General features: G+C 39.4%; 1 protein-coding gene and 1 long non-coding RNA gene across 8 annotated transcripts in view; one reads left to right on the forward strand and one right to left on the reverse strand.

Annotated features, from left to right (window-relative positions):
* The window catches only part of TSGA10 (testis specific 10), a 151,475-nt gene extending 151,250 nt beyond the window's left edge, over window positions 1–225 (reverse strand). For both annotated transcript variants that reach the window (XM_045077804.1, XM_045077803.1), the window contains exon 1: window positions 133–225. The gene's annotated coding sequence lies outside the window, so the exon portion shown is untranslated. The remainder of the gene's footprint in view (window positions 1–132) is intronic.
* CUNH2orf15 lies at window positions 5–14,963 on the forward strand. 6 transcript variants are annotated; one of them, XR_006606014.1, is made up of 6 exons: window positions 5–747; window positions 1,285–1,400; window positions 4,437–4,560; window positions 5,972–6,049; window positions 7,318–7,387; window positions 12,072–14,963. It is a non-coding gene; the product is annotated as a chromosome unknown C2orf15 homolog (long non-coding RNA). The 6 variants fall into 6 exon arrangements; XR_006606016.1 differs by lacking the exon at window positions 7,318–7,387; XR_006606018.1 differs by lacking the exon at window positions 12,072–14,963 and having other exon boundaries at window positions 7,318–8,426.
* Window positions 14,964–20,371: the final 5,408 nt, after the last annotated feature.

Here is a 20,371-nt window from a genome sequence, read left to right on the forward strand (position 1 = left end):
CTCCCCTCCCACCCCCAAATCAACCTGGCCCCACCCCTCTGGAGGCAGAGGAAGGAGGGACCCAGAGGGAAGGAGGCGGGGGCGGTTAGCGTCGGTCGGCGCCACCGTCGGCCCCGCCCTCACGCTCTGTACCTGAGGGGGGCTCGTCCTCCACCTCCCCGGCGCCTTCGCTCCGCTTCCGTCCCGCGCGCCCCCAGTTCCCGTGCGCACGCGTACCTGGCTCGACCTTCCTTCTCGCGGGGACTAGAAGCCGTGCGTGCGCAGCCACGCACGTAGCGACGCGTACGTCCACCTGCCCGCCGTACAGGGTGCGTAGTAGAGGCCTCTTCGTGGTCCATCCGCGCCGCGCAGGCGTAGGCCCACGCTGCGCTTAGCCTTCCCACACGAGCGTCCCGTCTCCTAGTAACCAGCCGCTGCCCTCTTCTTCACCACTTAATTCCCTGCTTGCGGCCGCACCTGAATAGAACACGCATGCGCAGGGCTGCATCTCCGCCAGCCTCCCTCACTTGGCTCTAGAACACCTGCTGCTTCGCTATTGCCGCTTTGTAGCATTTTTTTTCCCCCCCCTAGGGATATATTACCGTTTTGGACCCGCTTTCAGTGAACTCGTTACTCCCCAGAGCTGCTTTTGGGCAGTGGGAGGTTGTTGAGCTCTCCTGCCGTGGCAAGGGGCCGGTTTTCAGGGAATCTCCTAGGTTGGGTTCTGCTGCTGCATCCTCTCAGAAGGGAGAAGTTCTTTCTGTTCGGGTAAGGAGCCAGCGAACCCACGACCCGGTCAACCCTGCACGATTCAGTCATGGTTGAATTAGGAAGTGGCAGAACTTCATTGCTATGCAAAAAGGCACAGATTCCTGACTGGTATTCCTTCTCCACATGCCAGTTCTTCTCCAAGACCCCTTTCCAGAAAAACTGGTGATGATTAACAAAAGAGGAAAGGGTATACTCTCTCACTTGATATTTAATATTGTATTGATTGTTTGCCTGTTTAATACCATTTACATTTGTCTGCTCCCGAGTAGGAGCCTTCAGTCTTGGAACATTCCTTTAATTTAGCCAGGTGTAATATTTTTGGCCATCCATCTATGTTAAAATTAACCGTATTACCTAAAAGTGGAGAAATTAGCTTTTTAGTGAAAAAGAATGAGGACTGCATTACTCTGCCAAATTTTGGGAGCCCGGCTTGAAAATAAATACTAGTTTTAACATTTCTTAATATGAAATAAACTGTCTTAACCCAAGGGCTTCTGAATTCTAATGGCTTTATCTGCTTGTCTCTTCCGACAGATGAAATAGGTAACTAGATTTTTATAGCTGTTCTCTGATGATCTTGATAAAGTTTGCACCTCTGTATTTCAAATAATTTCACATTTGAAGAGACTAACAATTCCTGTTTTTGCCAGGTGAGTACCCCCCCAATATATTGGCAGTCATAAACACGTTAGAACAAATTTCTTCGTAGAAGTACATTTAATTATAAGGGCCATATGTTTTCCCCATCTCTGCTCTTTCGCCATTACTTGTGCCATTACATCTCCTAGTTTTTTTGCATTTATTTCAGCTATCGTATACTTTGTAAGTATAGCTAGACACTAAAATTTACCTTGAGTGTCCTTGTTCTTTTAAACAAAGAAGTCACAGATTTCAAGAGGTACATATAATTATGCCTAACTGATAAAATAAGTTACAAAGAAACATGAACTGGAGCACCTGACTTGCTCAGTTGGTAGAGCATGTGACTCTTGCTTTTGAGGTGGTGAGTTCAAGCCCCATGTTTGGTGTAGAACTAAAAATTTTTTTTTTTAAGATTTTATTTATTTATTTGACAGAGATCACAAGTAGGCAGAGAGGCAGGCAGAGAGAGAGAGAGGAGGAAGCAGGCTCCCTGCTGAGCAGAGAGCCCGATGCGGGACTCAATCCCAGGACCCTGAGATCATGACCTGAGCCGAAGGCAGTGGCTTAACCCACTGAGCCACCCAGGCACCCGAACTTAAAATGTTTTTAATTAAAATTTCTTTTTTTAGATTTTAAAATTAGGGGTGCCTGGTTGAGTGTCTGCCTTTGGCTCACGTCATGATCCCAGGATCCTAGGCCAGTGCAGGGAGCCTGCTTCTCCCTCCCCCTCTGACTTTTGCCCTGTTCATCTTCTCCCCATCTCTCACTGTCTCTCAATTAAATAAAATAAATAAAATCTTTTGAAAAGTACTTTCCTACCTCCCATGTTAGTACTTCTCTAAGGGAAAAAATAAGAAAAGCTTTAGCATTTATGTGCACTATCTAGATGTTACTGATGATTCTTTGGAAAGACTATAGGGAAAAGGACATTTTAAGGCCAAACCAGGGCATGAAGATTTTCCTTTCCTTTCTTATCACTTTTCTTATTAACTTTGTCCCCTAACCCAAGACAGTGAATATTTTCTTCCCTCTCTAGAAGTCCAAAGAGTGGTTAGTGCTCCATCCTGCCTCAACTAATCCTTTTATATACCTGTGCTCTCCAACTGCTACAGACACTCCTGTGTAATTCTAAGGCCTGTGTTTTCTGCTCCCTTAGTTTCTCTCCATCATTTCACAGTCTTCACTATGAAAGACTATTTTGGGGTGCCTGGGTGGCTCAGTCCATTAAGCTTCTCCCTTTGGCTCAGGTCATGATCCCCGTCGGGCCCCCCCGTGTCAGGCTCCCTGCTCAGTAGAGAGCCTGCTCCTCCCTCTGCCCCCCACCCAACTTGTGAGTTCTCTCTGTTTTGTGTATATAAATATATTATATATAAAAATTATATATATTTATAAATATATATAAATAAATTATATATAAAATTATATATAAAATATATAAATAATATATATATAAATTATATGTTTATATATAATTTTATAAATTTATATATAAATCTTATATATTATCTTAGATAAATCTAATATTTATCTAAGTTTTATCTACTTTTATTAATAAAAACTCAAAATGCCACATGTATATGTATTTATATATTTATAATATATATTTATATATAATTTATTTATAATTTATATATAAATATTAAAAATATATATTTATATTATTTAAATTTAAATTTATAATTTATATATAAATATATAAGATTTATCTAAGATAAGATAGATTTATCTTAGATAAAACTTAGATAAATATTAAATAAGGTTATATAATATTAAATATTTATATATAATATAAATAAGGTTATATAATATTAAATATTAAACAAAATTAGATAAAACTTAAACTTTCATCTGTACTATGTACATTTCAACTTCCAAAGCCACATGGGGCTAGTGGCTAGTATAGAGGACAATAGATAGATAATATTTAAGTAATTGAGGAAAGTTCTGTTGGAGAGCGATGCTTTAGAAAAAATTTTTTTTTAAGATTTTATTTATTTATTTGACAAGGACACAGTGAGAGAGGGAACACAGACGGGGGAGTGGGAGAGGGAGAAGCAGGCTTCCTGCTAAGCAGATGCAGGGCTTGATTCCAGGACCTTGGGATCATGACCTGAGCCGAAGGTAGACATTTAACGACTGAGCCACCCACTCGTCCCTAGAAGCTTGCTTTTAAGCTTTGTTAGGTCCAAATACTCTTTAGGGCTAATCTGTTCCCTTTCTGAGGACTCTGATCAATGCCCGATATATTAGTTCTTTACATTCAGGCTGGTGGGAACGCCATTCTTGGCCCTGTGCAAGCTCTACAGACTATTCAGCCTTCTCCTTTTTGGTGGTTCTTTCTCAGGCCTCATTAGTTTCCTTACACATGTGTTTCCTAATTAGTATTCAGCCAATCCTCTGCACATTTCTGGAGCTCTTCCTCTCACTGCCCCTCCTTCCACAAGAATTTCTGTCTTCTCAACTCATTGAAATAACCGGGCACACTTTGGGTTCCCCCTCCTGTGCAGAAGAACTGAAATTTTCAGGCAGTAAGCACTTACAGGGCTCACCTCGTATATTTCCTTTCTGTCAGGGATTACTCTCCTGCACTGCCTTTTATACATTATCTAAAAACCATGTGTTTTGTCTGTTTTATAACAGTGGTTTGAAATTTAAAAATTGCTTCAGACTGAGGGAACTGTAAGCGTATGAGCCCTAAAGCAGAAGACGGGTTGGCACAGCATATACTTAGGAATGGCAATGAATACATGGGGCAGAATAAGTGAGAGAGGTAGGAGTCTGAGAGGACACAGTGTTAACTGGCATATCAGTCTCCTATTGCTGCTGTAACAATTTACCACAAACTTGGTGGCTTTAAACAGCACAAATATATGATATTTGTGGTTAGGAGGTTAGGAGTCCAAAATGGATCTCACTAGTAAAGTAAAAGATGTCAGCTGGAAGATTCCTTCTGGGAGTTCTCCGGGAATATCCATTTTCTTATCTTTCCAATTTCTGCAGAATGCCTGCTTTGTTCGGCTCATGGTGTCCTTTTATCTTCAAAGCCAGCAATAGCCAGTCAGGTCCTTCCCACCTTGCATCATTCTAGCAGTGACGTTCCCACCTCTCTTCACCTATGCAGACCCGTGATCACCAGTGATGAGTCCAGGATAATCTCGCCACCTTAAGGTTGGTTCAATGGGAACCTTAATTCAATCTGCAACCTGAATTTCCCCTTGCTATGTGACATATTCACAGGTTCTGGGAATTAGTATGTGGACATCTTTGGGGACCTTTTTTCTGCCTAACACAGCTGGTGACTCAACATGTAGACAATTTGGGTTTCACTCTGACATGGATGGTACCTAGAGCAGAGTGGTGAGCAGAGGATTGATGAGATCTGGTTCATGATTTAAAAGACTCATTCCAGATACAGTCTGAAGAACATACACTGGGAAAGTATAGAAACAGAAACAAGATTCACTGAAGGATTGGATGTGTGGAATGTCAATAGGAGCTAGAAATTACTCCACCAGCAATGCACAGGTTTTCCCATCATCCTATATTCTCCTTAAATCTCCATGTTATCCACCTTTCTAGTATGCCATTCTGATGGTAGTAAACTTGCATTTCTCTGATTCTTAGTAAGTTTGAACATTCTCTTTATGTACTTATTATCTATCTGGGATTCTCCAATCTGTGAATTATATCTTTATACCCTTTGCCCATTTTTCTATTGGATTTCCTTTTTTCTTGTTGGTTTGTAGTTATTCTCATATTCTAGCTGTAAATCCCTTGTCTGCTTTCTATAGCACATCTTCCAATCTCCATCATTTTAACTTTTTTTATACTTTATTGAAGTGCTTAATTATGAGTAGTCAGGTCCATCTGTTTTCTTCCTTATTCTTTAAGCCCTTCAGTTTTTATTCAATAAATCCTTCTCCACCCAAGGTGACAAACATATTGTCCTACACTTAAAAAATTTCATTTATAGTTCTATGATACCACATATAGGTCTTTACTGCATTTGGAGTCTACTTTTGTTTATATCTAAAATAGGGATCCTGCTTTATTTTAATCCCCATGATGAGTCGATATTCACAGTATCATTCTACTAACTTGGTCTATTCTATCCCCCTTTGTTGTATGGTGCCACTTTTACCATATGTGAAGTTCTGGCACATAACTAGGTCCAGATTAGAACTCTGTCATGTTCTGTTGGTCCTTTATTTGTTCCTTCACCTGTACTAAACTGTACACTTTCTTTTTCACTTTCACTTTGTAGCATACCTTAATGATAAGGCAAGTCTCCTGTTGTGTATGTCCAAATTTATTTAGTTTTTTTTTTTTAAGATTTTATTTATTTATTCGACAGAGAGAGATGACAAGCAGGCAGAGAGGCAGGAAGAGAGAGAGGAGGAAGCAGGCTCTCTGCCGAGCAGAGAGCCCGATGCGGGGCTTGATCCCAGGACCCTGAGATCATGACCCGAGCTGAAGGCAGCGGCTCAACCCACCGAGCCACCCAGGCGCCCCCAAATTTATTTAGTTTTTAATGGAACTTTATTCTTCCTTATGCATTTAAGATTTTTTTCTTGAATAGCAACGTGAATGTCAGGCCAAAGAGGCCCCAAATACACTTGTTCTCCCTTCGTGTCCACAAGATTCCAGACAAGTTAAGGTGAGACTCAAAGGGCCAAATCTACCTTACTGCTTTTCATCCCTCCTCAATCCCTCTATTAAACTGAAATTTAATGTGCTATTTGAGAATCTGTATGTTACCATTGTTGATTTCAAATGCAGTATGTTGTTGTTTTACAGAGTTTTGTTACTATTGTTGACTCAACAATGCAGGGGTGGGAGGCACCAACCCCCTGCCCATGCAGTAAAAAATCTGCATATATCTATCAAGCCCCCAAAACTGAACTAATAGCCTACTGCTGACTAGAAGTCTTACCAATAATATAAAAATTTAACACATATTTTGTATGTCATATCTATTACATACTGTATTCTTATGATAAGTAAACTACAGAGAAGAAAAGGTTATTAAAAAAGTCTAAGAGGAAATACATTTACATTACTATGCCGTATTTATTGAAAAAATTTGCATATAAGTGCATACATGTGGTTCAAATGTGTGTTGTTCAGGTGTCAATTGTATATTATTTTTAGCTTTTTTCAACTTTGTATTTTGAAGTTTTAAGCATACAGAAACTTAACAAGAATAATACACTGAACAATTTTTTATCCTTTCCTACCAAACTGAACAATTATTAACATTTAACACATTTATTTTCTCTTCATATCTATCTATTGCTAGGTAATTTGAAAGCAAGTTGTAGATATGATCCTTTACTCCTATTTCAGCACGTATCTCCTAAGAACAAGAACATTCAGTAATATAACCACAGTACAGTTACCAGATTCAAGGCATTTCACATTAATGCAATATTATTATTTAATAAACTATCCATATTCAAAATTTCCAATTGTCTAAGAAATGGCCCTTACGATACATTTCTCCCCCACCTCCCCAAATAAGGATCATTCATTGCATTTGGAAATCATGTCTCTTTATTCTTCTTTAATCTGTAACAATTCTTCAGTTTCTCTTTGTCTTTCATACATTGACATTTTTTAGTAGAGGCTGTTTTATATAATATCTCAATTTGGGTTTATCTGATTGTTTCCTCATAATTAGATTGAAGTTATACATTTTTAACAGAAGGACTTCCTTTTTAAGTAATCAAAGAGGACAGACCAAAGAATAGAAGAAATACAATTTTATTAATTCGAAGATAATATTAGATATATATTTGATGAGAAAAAAATTCACCTTCAGTTTCCAACTCTAAGAAAGAGGTATACCTACATTTTAGAATGTCATCAGAGAGATCTGTCCGTCTTTTAAAGCCCAACTCTTGACCTTTGGTTCCCTCCTTTCAGAACCTTTCCAAGTCCTCCCTCCATGTTGCACACTCATATCTCCTGACCGATTGGGTATCTATACTAAGAGGTACTGTATCTTTATTGGACTTTTTCTTTTTTTGTACCGTGGTAAAATATACATACAATTTACCATCTTAACCATTTTTAAGTGTACAGTTCAGTGTATTAAGGACATTCAGCATGATGTTAAATCCTTTTAAGGGTAGTTTTCTCTTAGGGTGGGAGGGCCCCCTGTCCCTCCCGCCTGCCTTCCAGCTATCCTTCATCATTTCCCCCTCTGAAGAGGTAACCCTAACTGCTATTAGGGAAGAAGGTTGATGACCAATTGTAGCTACTTCCTGCTGGTCAGGGGCATTGGATGGGTTAGCAGTCAGGGTTCCTCTCATCTCATTCTATCAAGGGGTCCCCTGTAGGTGTCTGGTTTGACTTTTATGTGAGGCTCCACCTGATCCACCATTTGGAATGTGATGACCTTTATTCTGGAAGATATAAAGCCGGTTAGGGCACTTAGGAGGCAAAGCCCAAAGCACAATGCAAGACCGAGTATAGCCAGGGGTCTAGTGAGAGATAGGGGATGTTTTAGTGAACTCCCCCACACACTCTGAGGAGAGGGCAGGAAAAGGGAAACCCATAAGGACTATGATTTTGATGGGCTAAAGGGAAGGTAACATTTAAGAAGAGTTATCTGTGACTTGTATCTTCAAGTCTAGTTTGAGGTCCTTTCTGGGTTCATAAAGGGATTTCAGTTCCTTATTGTTAGTTCCCATTGGGGACCAGGGTTTGACTGAAATAGTGGATACAGGCTTCAAATTTAGGCACTTAGATTGCTATTGGAGTGGCTAAAATCACTGTTTGTATGCCTTCCCAGATAGGTTCTAGCAAGCAGTTGGTAAATATCCCACTTGCTATTAAGCTGGTCCCCAGGCCTGGGTTAGAACATCCAAGGTCATTCCCTTTTAAAGCTGGGGCATGGAATAAGGTCTTCTTGAGATTTTAAAAAGTTTTTTCTGACTCTGGATCCCACATTAATAGATGGGTACCAGCTGTCTAGGTGTCCAGTTTTATAGTTTTAGATCTTACATTTAGGTCTTTGATACATTTTGAATTAATTTTTGCATATAGTGTTGGGTAAATATCAATTCCTTTCTTTCTTTCTTTCTTTTTTCTTTTTGCACATGGATATCCAGTTTCCCCAGCACCTTTTGTTGAAAATATTGTCCTTTTCTTCATCAAATTATCTAAGCACCTTTGTCAAAAATCATTTGACCATGTATCTGAGGGTTTATTTCTGGGCTCTCTATTCTGTTACATTGGTCTGTGTGTCTGCTTTTAGGCCAGTGTGAATCTTCCAGCTTTTCTTCTTTTTCAAGGTTATTTTGTTTATTCATGATTCCAAATGAATTTTTGGATGGATTTTTCTATTTCTGCAAAAAGTGTCACTGGGATGTTGATAGGGATTGCACTGAATGTGTAGATCACTTTGAGTAATATAGACATCTTGCAATATTAGGTCTTCTAATCCATGAACATGGGATGTGTTTTATTTATGTCTTCTTTCATTTCTTTCAATAATGTTTTAGTTTTCATCATACAAGTCTTTTACCTTGGTTAATTCCTAAGTATTTTTTTTTGTTCTATTTACACCATTGTAGATGGATTTATTAATTTCCTTTGCAGATTATGCATTGTTAGTGCATAGAAATGCAACTAAAAAATTTTTATTCAAATTCAATTTCATTAACATGTAGTGTATTATTAGTTTCAATGCTAGAATGTAGCAATTCATCAGTTCCATATAACACCCAGTGCTTATTATATCAAGTGCCCTCCTTAATGCCCATCACCTGATTACCACATCCCCTTCCCTTCCCTCTAGCCAACCTAGTTTCTTTCGTATAGTTAAGAGCCTCTTATGGTTTGCCTCCCTGTTTTTATATTGTTTTATTTTTCCTTCTCTTCCCCTTTGTTTGTCTGTTTTGTTTCTTAAATTCCACATATGAGTGAAATCACATGGTATCTGTCTTTCTCTGACTGACTTATTTCACTTGGGATAATACTCTCTAGTTCTGTCCACATTGTTACAAATGATAAGATTTCATTTTTGATGACTAAGTAATAGTCCATTACATATATATACACATGACGTATTCTTTATCCATTCATCTGTTGATGGCCACCTTGGCTTTTTGCCTATTTTGGCTATTGTGGATATTGCTGCTATGAACGTTGGGGCGCAGGTGCCCTTTTGAATAACTATGTTTTTATCCTTTGGATAAATACCTAGTAGTGCAGTTCCTAGGTCATAGGATAGCTCTATTTTTAACTTTTTGAGGAACCTCTGTACTTTTTTCCAGAGTGGATGCATGAGTTTTCATTTCCACCAAGTGTAAAACGGTTCCCCTTTATTTGTATCCTTCCCAACATCTGTTGTTTCCTAAGTTGTTCAATTTAGCCATTCTGACAGGTGTGAAGTGTTATCTCATTGTGATTTTGGTTGTAGTTTCCTGATGTTGAGCATTTTTTTCATGTGTCTGTTGGCCATTTGTATGTCTTCTTGGGGAATTGTCTGTTCATGTCTTCTACCCATTTCTTGACAGGATTTTTTTGGGTTTTGCGTGTAGAGTATGTAAGATTTTGGATACTGGCCCTTTATCTGATATGTCATTTGTGAATATCTTCTCCCATCCTGTAGGTTGCCTTTTAGTTTTGTTGATTGCTTCCTTTGCTGTGCAGAAGCTTTTTATCCTGATGAAGTCCCAGTAATTCATTGTTGCTTTTGTTTCCCTTGCCTCTGGAGAGGTGTCTAGCAAGAAGCTCCTGTGGCTGAGGTCAAAGAGATTGCTGGCTCTGTTCTCCTCTAGGATTTTGATGGATTCCTGTCTCACCTTGAGGTCTTTCAACTATTTTGAATTTATTTTTGTGTGTGGAATAAGAAAAGTGGTCCAATTTCATTCTGCGTGTGGCTGTCCAATTTTTCCAACACCATTTATTGAAGAGTCTGTCATTTTTCCATTGGATATTCTTTACTGCTCTGTAGAAAATTACTTGACTGCAGAGCTAAGGGTCCATTTCTGGGTTCTCTATTCTGTTCCATTCATCTATGTGTCTGTTTTTGTGCCAGTATCAACTGCCTTGGTGATTAGAGCTTTGTAATACAGCTTAAAGTCCAGAATTGTGATGCCCCCAGCTTTGGTTTCTTTTTTCTTTTCTTTTCTTTCCCTCCCTCCCTTCCACATCTCTCCCCTCACCCCGCCACCTTTCTTTCAGATTTATTTATTTACTTGAGAGAGAGAATACAGAGGGGAGAGAAAGAATCCTCCACAAGTGTGGAGCCTGACACAGGGCTTGATCCCAGGACCCTGAGATCATGACCTGAGTTGAAATCAAGAGTCAGATAATTAACTGAGCCACAAAGGCAACCCGGTTTTCTCTTTCAATATTACTTTGGCTATTCGGGAGTCTTTTCTAGTTCCATACAAATTTTAGAATGGTTTATTCCAGCTCTGTGAGAAATGCTGGTAGTATTTTGATAGTAATTGCATTAAATGTGTAGATTGCTTTGGGTAGCATAGACATTTTTAACAATATTTGTTCTCCCAATCCATGAGCATGGAATGTTTTCCCATTGCTTTGCATCTTCCTCAGTATCTTTCATGAGTATTCTATAGCTTTCAGAGTATAGATCTTTTAACTCTTTGGTTAGGTTTATTCTGAGGTATCTTGTGATTTTTGGTGCAATTGTGAACAGGATCAATTCCTTGATTTCTCTTTCTGCTGCTTTATTGTTAGGATTTAGAAATGTAACAGACTTCTGTGCATTGATTTTATATCCTATCGCTTCTCTGCCTTTTGGCTAAGATCAAATGTGATTTTATATCCTATGACTTTGCTGAATTCCTGTATCAGTTCTAGCAAGTTTTTTGGTGGAGTCCTTTGGATTTTTCAAATAGAGTATGTGATCTGTGAAGAGTGAATGTTTGACTTCTTTGGTAGGATACCCTGGGAAGCCAACTAGCCCAAGACTCCTATTTGTTGGGAGATTTTTTTTTTTAAAAAGAATTTATTTATTTATTTGACAAGAGAGAGATCACAAGCAGGCAGAGAGGCAGGCAGAGAGAGAAAGGAGGAAGCAGGCTCCCCGCTGAGCAGAGAGCCCGACTTGGGACTCCGACTTGGGACTCGATCCCAGGACCCTGGGATCATGACCTGAGCCAAAGGCAGTGGCTTAATCCACTGAGCCACCCAGGTGCCCCGAGAGATTTTTGATTACTAATTCAGTTCTTTGCTGATCATGGGTATGTCCAGGTTTTCTATTTCTTCCTGTTTTAGTTTGGTAGTTCATAGGTTTCTAGGAATTTATCCATTTCTTCCAGGTTGCCTAATTTATTGGTATATAATTGCTAATACTATTCTAATTGTTTGTATTTCTTCAGTAATTATTTCTTTAATCCATTAATAATTTGTTAAAAGTTTTTGATAGCAAAAATGATATAATGGACTAAATAGAGAAGTTCTTTTATTTTCTGAAAGGTGACAAAGCATAAAACCTGATAAATTCCTTTTTAAAAAGACTTTCAGAGAATCTATAGAGCCTGCAAACCCTTCCACAAAGAAAATGTGAACACAGAGATGGAAGGCAATTTTGCCTTATATTTTTGGCTTCATCCTCATGATGTTTCATGAAAACAAGCATTGCCATGAGGTTAGTTGAAATTCCCACTGTATTCACTTGTTGTTATTTCTTTTCCAAGCAATCAAGTTGAAGAAACGTTTCCACTACTTAAAGAGGTATCTGCAAACTATATTTATTCAACCATCCCCATGGGATTTTCCCTTAGTAAATCTGCTACTCAGGTATCTGCTATGCACATGGATTCAAAAATGGATGATCATTTGATGCAAGGAACTGAGAAAAGCAAGTTGGAACCAGTGACTCGATTATTTCAAAACACCAAGAAAATCAGATTAGAAGACACAAACCAAGAAAACTTTACAAGAAGTAAAGAGATTGGCTCAGGATCTCTTTCAGAGAAGACCTCGGGTTCTGTGGTATATGTTAAAGAAAGTGATGGAATAGAAATGACAGATGTGGAATGAAGTTATTTGTACATACTACCAAAGAAACCAGAATTTGCTTTTGACTACGAGTGCATGTTGAATGAGAACTTAATCTTACTAGGAAAACCTAATGAAGGAAGACAATTGCTTATTTTTCACTATTCACAAATCACATTAGGCTGCACTTTTTTGATACATATTTTTAAAAGTTAATTTTTTAGGGGAAAAAAAACTTTCCAAAACTCAAGGCAAAATTCTCTGGTATTACATTCTATCCTTGTCAAAAATTAGAATTTTTTGAATAACAGTATTTAAATGGTACCAAAATATTTTAATTATAATGTATTTCTTTAACAAGTGATCAAAAAACAGTGCCCAAACAATTTGACATCTGTATTTCACACTACATATGGTGTACCAATTTTGTAAGAGTTCTAGTTTGTGATTTTGCTTTACATTACTTTATCTTCCTACATTTTTGCATTTCTGTTCTATAAGTGATCACTTCAGGTAAACTCTGCAAAAGATCAGTAAATTACATACCTTGTGAAGCATTTCACATTTTAAATCAATCACCCTTTTAAAACTGTTTGCCTCCACATTGAATTCATTTCAAAATTACAAAATAGTTATTTTCAAGTGTAACAGTTTATCTTAGATACTACCGTTTTATACTACCAATATTTAATATAAGAAAATAGCCTAGTGTTAAAAAAATCTTGTTTTTATATATATATATGTACAGATACATATATATATCAGTTTCTCATTCTTACTGAAATGTCTAGTAGTTTGAGATAGCAGTATTGTCCCAAGTATTATAAGATGAAATTAAAACCATTTTGTGTCTGGACGTATAGTGACCTGTAACTATATTATGTATGTTTTGAACATTTTCCTGTACTTTAATATTTATTGGCTATTTCTAATGCCCAATTGTGAGTTATCTCCATAATAGCCATAAAAACAAAGATGAAAAGGCATCTTCTCTTAGGGGAATCAACATTTTATGAATCAGAAAAACACAAATGTAGTATATTTATAGGGAATATTAAGCTTAGAGCTAAATAAAATTATTGAATGGGATATAAGCCAATAGGATGATGCTTTTATCATTTACAGAACATAACTCTTTGGGACAGAAAAAAAAACTAAATTATTTCATTTGTTCACGTAACCTGGCACTGTGCTTGTTGCTAGAGATATAGTGGTGAATAAAATAGGCACTGCCATCATAATGTTTACTGTCTGTCTGCCAGAAGATAGAACATCAGACAGTAATTATATAAGATAAAAATTATGATGTGCCATGAAGAAAAAGTAAAATGTCTAGAGGGACAGGACACATAAACTTGATTTTTAATTGTGGGAACTAGGAAGTTTTCTCTAAGGTCATGTCATTTATAGCTTTTGCAGTGAGATAGTTGTCCAAGTAAGATGATGGTAATGGTCAAGGTCTTGAGAAGTAGAGAGAGTCCTGGTGAAGGTTAGCAGGACAGAATGATGGTTTGAAAGTGAGAAGTGAGGAAAAAGAAAGGAATTCCAGCTAAAAAGGCTATGCATGGAGGTTCTCTGGGGAAAAGATTGAGCTCAGGAGCATGGTTTTGGGACATAACACAGTTTCCAAGGCAAGAAGACAGTTATATGTGTGGAATTAAAAATATGAATTTTGAAGTTGTATGTAGAAATGGTATTGAAAGCCTTGGGAATGAATAAGATTGTTTAAGGTGCATGTATAGTGTGAGCTAAAGTCCTGAGGAACTCAAACATTTAGGAGCTGGTCAGCATGGGGTAGCTAGCAACGAGAACTGAGGACTTGGCAGTGAGATGGTAGAAAACTAAGACAAGGTAATGTCAAGATTGCCCACAGTAGTTGTTATGGTGGAGGTAGTCAACTGAAAGGTCAGGCAAGGATGGAAAGGTCCATTGGATCCAGCAGTATGAAATGTTGCAGTAACCTTAGCAAAAACTACTTTCCTCTTTTTTTTTTAAACAGGGGCATGGCTCAGATATTTACAGCCTTGTTTTTCATCTCCATGAGTGTCAAAAAGAACATTTGATAGTCATGTTGGGTGCTGAATTTGGGATGATCTTTCATTGTGCTTGATGCCTCCTGCATTGCAGGATGTGAAATACAGTGTCACACTCCAGTCATTGAGACTATAAAAAATGCAAACATCAATTACTCTCATTGAGAACCACTGCTGCTAAGACAACAGAAAATTGGAATCCCCAAATCCAATCTAACCATAGTTTTAGCAGCCCGCTCAAGAAGGGAATTCCACAAAGACTTCCTTGAAGAGATAGAATGGACCAAGCTCAATAAGGACAATAACCTCACTTAGATGTTCTGGGAAAATTCTACAAGTGGTATCTTAAAGTGACTACTTTTCAGAGTTTTGTTGTTTCTACTAAGATAGCAAATTCTCCATATTAAAAAGTGTACTTCAGCAGAAATAAGGGTGTTAGGAGACTTTAAATCCAAAATATCCATAAAATAAGATATCTAAACCTATTATACATGCATTGGTATCGCATCTATTGGTGTTGTCATGATGCTAATAATAAAAGCTTTCATTTTTTGAGCTAGTGTGGACTGTCTTAATTGGGACTCCCAGAAGCTACCTGAGACAGGGATTTCAGGTACACATGATTTTTGAGAGTATGCTCTGTAGGAAAAGCATTTAAGGGAGTGAAGACAGCAAGATGGGGCAACATGAAGAGTCAACTAAGGATGCAGAGCTTAGATAAATTCTTGGCCTGATCCACAGGGTGCTCTAGAAGGACCAGACAGCACAGTTGTCCCGTTACTCACTTTGAGGCAAAGGGTGGGATGATTGTACCCCCTACTGGTCTTGGTTGTCACCACAAAGCTGAAGAGGGAAGCTGGAGGGGCAAGGAGGTGGCATGAATCACTCAGGTGTTTCTGGGCACAAAAGCTCCTACACTCATGGCAGCTGAAGAATGAAAGCATGGATTAAGGGTAAAGGGGACATGGGCAGGGCACTAACAGTCTTTATTACAGTATAAGACACCTAACATATTATTTTCCTTTTATTTTGAAACAATGTCAAATTTACAGAAAAGGTGCTAGTTCAAAGAACTTTCCCTCTCCCACAACCATCTGAGAATAAGTAGCTGACCTCATTCTTCCTCAACCCTGAATAATTTCTATAATGATTTAAAGAATTTTATTTATTCTTTATTTCTACTTTTACTGAAAATGTAATTGACATGACATTGTATTAGTTTTAGGTGTATGACATAATGATATTTTGTATGTATACAATGCAAAACAATTAACATAATAAGTTAATATCCATCACCACGAGAACTTTTGAGATCTACCTTTTAAATATATAAGACAATATTGTATAGACACCACACTGTAAATTAGATCCCCAGGACCTATTTATCTTATACCTGGAAGTTTATACCTTTGACCACCTTGACCCATTTCACCCTCATCCATCCAAAAAGCACTATTGACGGAATAGGGACAGAAGAAATGTTGGAGGAGGCTGCTTATGAATGGGAAGGAAGGAAGTAGATACTGAATGTGCAGCAAGTCCTTGAAGAAGCTCTGCCCTAAAGGGAAGTAGATGGGATAAAAGGTGGAAAAAGAAGTGAGGTCACTGGAGGATTATGATGAGTCAGAGTTTACATCTGAGCATCAGTGGAGAAGGTGCAGTAGGAGAGGGGTTAAGAATAACCAAAGGACAAAAGTGGCACCTGGGTGGCTCAGTGTGTTAAGCCTCTGCCTTCGGCTCAGAACATGATCTCAGGGTCCTGGGATCAAGTTCTGCATCCAGCTATCTGCTCTGCAGGGAGCCTGCTTCTCCATCTCTCTCTGCCTACTTGTGATCTCTCTCTGTCAAATAAATAAATAAAATCTTAAAAAAAAAAAAACCAAAAGACAAAAGTCTCAAAGCAGAAAGGAGGGAATGGGATTTTCAGAGAAATGAAATTTAGGGAAACAGTTCTGTGTGGCTATTTTTAATAACTAGGAAAATTCCTCCTGGGGCTCACTCTGTACCCAATTTTTTCCATCTGCATAATACAAGGAAGGAGCTCAGAGTGACTTCAATCAAAAGGGTAATGGTAAATGAGGAGCCACTGTATCTTTATTGTTGCTTTTTAGGGAGACCCGCTCAGAGTCACCAAATTGTGAACCCTGGAAGCTTCTAATTCCAAGATACAAGTCTTGGTAGTTTCTATTCGAACTGAAAATTTTCACTTCTGTGGAAGATTGAAAAAGATGACTCCAAATTATTTGGGGTCGTCTCATTAAGAGGTGGAGTCCACTGCTCCACCCTTTATTTTCGGCCTGACTCTTGCTCTGGACAATAGAATTGTGGCTGCAGTGCCTCTTCCAAGGCTACACCTGATCTGAGATGTCCCAGCAGCCACTAAGTGTCAACTGCCAAGGGCATGAATATTCAGGACTATTCTGGACCTTCCAGTTCAGCCAACCCTGGTTGAATAAAGCTCGGGTGAAACCATATAAATGTTAGAAATAAGCCGTTTTAAGCTGCTGATGTTTGAGGCAGTTTGTTATGCGGCAATAGTTAACTGAAACTTTGGCTTGCTGGAGGAATTGCCCCCATCTGGCTGGGCAGAAAGTATTTTCTTGCCAGCCGCAGATGGGTAACATTCATTAGCCCCAAAGTGTGTGTTTTCTGACCCCCTCCTACCAGTTACCATCTCTCCACTGGGAATAGCAGCGTTTATTCCTTTAAATGCAACCTATCTTTTAAAACGGATTTCAGTCTCCTCAGCTTCCAGCTGTTGTTACGTGATCTTTGCACCATGAGCAGATGCGTGAAGACCTGGTTCCAGGCCTCAAGTTCAGGAGGTGTTTGCTGGTCTGGAGCCTGGAGGGGCCAGTGAGCTGACGGCCCCGACTTCCTGGCGCCCTCCCCCTGGCCTCGCTCCGCGAGCGCCCTCCCCGCCCCCCAGCTGGACCCAGCCAACCTCCTACCTTCGCCCCGGTGACTGTTAGCTCTGCGCCGTCACACGGGGACCTCCATCGGAACGGGGGGCGCTCTGACTTTCCATCCTACCATTGGAACGTGGCTTGCGTCCCCGCCTCTACTCTGGCTTGGCGCCGACGGGGCGGCTCCAAAGGCCCCTCGGGAGCCCCGCGGGCAGCGCCAGCCCCAGCGCGGAACGCCGGAGAAGAGCGAGGCCGGAGGGGCGCAGCCCCGCCCCGGCTCCCGGCGCAGCCCCTCCTCCTCTTGGCGTTTCCGGCTGGCGGCGCTCGCTGCCTGCTGACCGCGGGGTCACACGCGTCCTTCTCCCGCAGAACCCGCGCGTGGCCGTGGGCGCCACCGGAAGCAGCAGGTGGGCGAAGCTGGAAGCGGGGCTCGCGGGGCGCTGGGGCAGGCAGCCTTTTGGGGACGGGGGACGGGGAACAGGGAACGGGGGATGGGGGGGGGCATGGGTCCCTAAGACCGCGTCGTGCGCACACACCGCCCCGGGCCGCGGCTGCCGGTGGTGTCCATGCCGTGCTTTTCGGCCCTTGAAAAGACCTAACTTCTCGGTTAGGTACGGCGTATCCCCAACATTAGAGGGTAAAAAAAAACGTATTGGGTGCCAGCTCTGTGCATTCCCACCGGGAGCCAAGAAGGCGAAATAAAACAAGCACATAACCGTCGTGAGACTCTGGATAAATTACATACTGTCAAAGATGGGAGAGAATAACTTAATAAGGTGTTTTGAAGTAGCCGGGCCTACCTAGGACGATATATAGGATTGTTATTTTTTGCTTTCTTTTCAGTATTGAAGAAGCATGTTTGACAATGCAAAGTGGTGATAGCAAAGTGTCCCCCTAGAACATGGGTTGTTCTCTGGGGAAAAACGATAAAATCATTCATTAAATGGTGAGAGTTGACTTAGAGTTGATTTAAAGAAACAGCGTTTCACCAGGCCTTCAAGGCTGGACTATATCCTGGCAATTAAAGACTATCATTCAGCTAGAGGTCTGATCTGTTACTGAAGGACTGAATAAAGGAGAGATGCATCTGTCCCAGATGAATCCAGGCCTCCTCTTGGAGAGAGAGGATATCCTGGCTCTTAACAGGATCTTTCCAGAGCCCAGAAGTTGAGAAGGTGGCTTCTTCAAGGTTCACCCCATCAGACATTGAAGTCCTATAACTCAAGTCCTTTTGTTCAGTTTCTGTCTTCACCTACCAAACTTAGGATAAGTTGGCTTATCAGTAGTTCTACACAGAGTATTTGGACAGGCTGATCTGATCCAGCTGATAGCCTTCAGTTCTCTTGGTAAATTAATAAACTGGCACTTGGGGTTTTTTCCGATATCCTTTTGTTTCCCCATTCTTTGTGTGATTATCCTTCAGGGCTCAGTTGAAATGTTACATCCTCAGGGGAGCCTTTTCGTTTGTGTGTTCAGGTGTCTAGAACAGTTTCTAGCACATAGTAGGTTCTCGGCCTAACTCACTGAGCTCTTAGTCTTTACTCAAATGTCACCTTTTTTTTTTTTTAAAGATTTTATTAATTTATTTGACACAGAGAGATCACAAGTAGGCAGAGGGGCAGGGGGGGGGGGGGGGGGGGGTGGGAATCAGGCACCCTGCTGAGCAGAGAGCCTGATTCGGCAGGCAGGACGCTGAGATCATGACCAGACCCGAAGGCAGAGGCTTTAACCCACTGAGTCACCCAGGTGCCCCAACACCATCATATTTTGAGACTCAATTCAAGTACCATTCTATTAAACCTCTCCTGACCTTTCTAGACACAGAAAATATAAATTAACTTTTCTGTAATTTATCAAAATGTATGAAGAGTGATGAAAATATGAAGACTCTCTTATTTGTGCTTGTCGGACACTACTGAACTACGGAAGATTTTGACCTAGTTTTGAACTTTAGTAACACATTTTATCCCGGTTCTTTATGCTAAAGAAAAATTATGAGAATCCTAAGTTATAGAGTTGGAATAGAATGGTTTCTTTACAAACATACTAGTCAAAATACTTATTATAGCTAGTATTTTCAGCCTGTTGCCATCAGCACTGCTAACAAAAATAACATGTAAAGTGTCCAAACATAATGAAATTGTCCATAGCCTTTCCATATAACCTGGATACTCTAATGGCCTCTTCCCCTAAATTCGGGGGGGTCTATTCTAATTAAATATTAAACTAAATAAAAGAATTATATTGTAACTGAATTATACTGAGACTTAGTAAACCAAGTCTCAAAGTCATATAGGAATTTTTTTTTAAGTATTTTAAGGACAAAATTAAAGCTTTCCACAGAGATGTTCATTAATATATCATTGATAACACCAGAAAACTATAAACAACCCAAAAATTACAAACTAAGAGACTGATCTGGTAGTAAACTGTGGTATATATGACAATGAGATATTACACATTAAAACTGATATAAAAATAGCTTTAACATTGAAATAACAGTATGGTTCCAATTTGGAGGTGTGTGTGTTTACACATGCACAGAAAAAAGGTACACACCAAAGTGTGAACAGTGGTTATCCACAGAGGGTATTATTATGGATTCTTTTATTTTGCTTTTTATATGTATTTTCTCAGTGAACATGTATTACCTGTGAATTCAGGATAATTTGTTTCGCTTTGAGATATTAAATAATGAATTTGCAGATTTATTGTTTGAAAACTCTGTGCCCTTTGTTTCAACTGAAATTATTTGAGGTTTGTCTTTGTTTATTTTTTTGAGTACTCTTATAGAGTTGCTAAAGACTAAGGATAAAGCTAAAAGACAAGAAAAGCGGCTGGATACTTGGAAAAGTTTACCTAAAATGACCAAGAATCAATAGCTAGAAAATATTTTTTTCTTTTTCCCAATCGATTAATTTTGTCTTCCATTTTTTTATTATTATTTTTTTAAGATTTTATTTATTTATTCACAGAACAAGCAGGGGAGCGGCAGAAGAAGAGGGAGAACCAGGCTCGCCACGGATGAGGAAGCCGAATGCGGGACTTGATACCAAG

Source organism: Mustela putorius, unplaced genomic scaffold, assembly GCF_011764305.1.
Source record: "Mustela putorius furo isolate JIRA1106 unplaced genomic scaffold, ASM1176430v1.1 tig00000224_pilon_pilon_pilon, whole genome shotgun sequence".
NCBI lineage: Eukaryota > Metazoa > Chordata > Mammalia > Carnivora > Mustelidae > Mustela > Mustela putorius.